We start from the raw sequence: 2,500 nt of genomic DNA on the forward strand, positions 1-2,500 counted from the left end.
CTGCACCAGCTCACTCATCATCATTACAGTCCATCAGCTGAACACCTTCTGACTGACTGAAATGATGAAGGATCACACACACACACACACACACACACACACACACACACACACACACACACACGTATATAATGTTCTCGGTTACAGATCAGTGGTTATACTACTGTCACACACAGATGCTCTCCGACATCATCACTGATGACGTCACATCTCACCTGACAGCGTGTGTGTGTCAGTGTTTCCCATCGTGTGTAAGGTTGTGTGTGTATCAGAAATGGAGATTTCAGCTCTTTTAACAGAGCAGACAGACATTATAATCTGAAACACTCGATGACATTCAATGACAGCAGTGTGTGTGTGTGTGTGTGTGTGTGTGTGTGTGTGTGTGTGTGTGTGTGTGTGTCAGTCGTCGATTTAATGTGAATTAACCTGGCACCGCTTTCGTGCGTGTGATGGTGTGTGTGCGTGTGTGTGTGTGTGTGTGACCGCTGTCGTGCAGATGAGCGCGTGATTCTCTTACCCGATGGCAGAATAATAACAGCGCTGTTTGCTCGATGCGGAGCTGCTGGAGGAGGGCGGAGATTAGGCCATCACATCTTCATCATCATCAGCAGCAGATCTTCATCATCTTCATCTCCTTCATCTTCCTCGCAGTGCTCTTCCTCGCGGTGATGATGGGGGCGGTCGGGATCTGTGTAATCCGGCACAGAGGCGTCTTGATCGGGGAACAGTGTGTGAATGATTCAGCCCTCCGTCTAGCCCCGCCCACACCACACATCAGCCAATCAGAACACGAGCTGCAGGGATTGACGTGCTGAAGTCTAACTGCAGCGGCGGACACTTACACACACACATCAGTCCACTTTGGCTGTTCTCAGATCAGTGTTTCATAACGCAGAGAAGCAGTTTATCAGAGACAGAGGAAGAACACACACACCATCAAGGCCGTGTGGTATTGTGTGTGTGTGTTTGAGCAAGAGAATACCTTATATTCCTCCAGCTGTGAGCACCAGATGTCCCCACAAGTATAGTGGTCGCAGTGATTCTGATCTTGTGTTCATTGTTCTGGTCTTCATGAGGGAAAGCGCTGATGGATCCAGCAGGGTGAAGGAGTGTGGAGATGCAGGAGAGCAGAGTGTGTGCGGTGAGGAGACCATATACAGTCTGAACAGCACACACAGCTGTGAAGAGACTGCAGATAACTGGACGTGTGTGTGTGTGTGTGTGTGTTTGCACTTTAATCTTTCCTGTAATGGAGCGCTCATGCAGGAGTGTGTATCTTCATGGAGTGTGTGTGTGTGTGTTGACGCTGCAGGTCTCTCCATCATACAGCAGCAGGTGTAATGCTCTGCTGCCTTCTATAGGTTCTGGTGCAAAGGCGGTTGCCGTGGTTACGCTGTTCAGTGTGTCTGCATGGAGACCGGTGAACAGAGCTGTGTGTTTGATCAGGTAATCTCACTGATCAGTGTCCTGATGTACGTACACACACACACACACACACACACACACACACACACACACACACACACACACACACACACACACACACACACACACACACACACACACACACACACACACACACACACACACACACACACACACACACACACACACACACACACACACACACACACACACACACACACACACACACACACACACACACACACACACACACACACTCTTACAGCAGCTGACTCGGACACTGCACTACAGCTCTGCTGCTCTCCTCTGGAAATGAAGCCATAACCTTCAATCAAATATTCTGACATGAATTCACTTCCGAGCTCTCCTCATCTGTTAGAGTCAGCACATTTCCAGCACAAACACTGTTAGCATGTTCAGTAAAGCTGCTGAAGAGAGGGGAATTACCAACCTGCATCACACATGACGTCACACCTGTTCAACTACGCAGGCCGTAGTTAACATGTGCTGTGAGGTAGGATGCCAAATTCCCAAAACAGAGAAGTTTTCCGGTACAGCACACTGCTTCAGTGCCAAGCGCAGGCGTCTCCGTCTATCAGTCATCAGAAGAGCTGAATGGAGTGAGGAGCTGATGAGTAACGCTGGACTCTGCAGAGATCAGGTCAGCTCCCGCGCTGCTGAATCACACACATCACTGCTCTCTGCCTGCACTGATCATTTCAGCAGTTCAATATGGAGAATTACACTGAACACTGAGGGCTCGGAGTGAACTGCAGACGTGTGTATTCACACACCCGGCCCTACAGCTGCAGCTCACTGTCTGAATGCAGCAGTTCTGCTGGTGATGATGACCCGGGCCTTGTACAGCTCCGTCTGCTCTCCTCATCTTTGTCTAGGCAGAATCTGGGTGTTGAGCTCTACACAGTGTTGAATCTGCTCATCCTGGAGCATTACATCCTGCACATGACCACACACACAACACTGCAGACACACAGAGAATTGCAGACCAATATCCATTGTGAGGGTGCTGTCCCAGATGGAGCTGTCAGATGAACACCGCTCACTTCAACAT

At 49.6% G+C, this 2,500-nt stretch overlaps 2 protein-coding genes across 6 annotated transcripts in view; one reads left to right on the forward strand and one right to left on the reverse strand.

The window, feature by feature from the left end:
• Window positions 1-740, reverse strand: part of elmo2 (engulfment and cell motility 2) — a 13,361-nt gene extending 12,621 nt beyond the window's left edge. The window contains 1 exon segment of one of the 2 annotated variants that reach the window (NM_001200058.1): window positions 521-736. The gene's annotated coding sequence lies outside the window, so the exon portion shown is untranslated. 2 annotated transcript variants of the gene reach the window in all.
• The window catches only part of nckap1l (NCK associated protein 1 like), a 104,854-nt gene that overhangs the window by 65,124 nt on the left and 37,230 nt on the right, over window positions 1-2,500 (forward strand). The window lies entirely within an intron of this gene.

This window comes from Danio rerio, chromosome 11, assembly GCF_052040795.2.
Source record: "Danio rerio strain M-AB ecotype USA chromosome 11, GRCz13ab, whole genome shotgun sequence".
Lineage (NCBI taxonomy): Eukaryota > Metazoa > Chordata > Actinopteri > Cypriniformes > Danionidae > Danio > Danio rerio.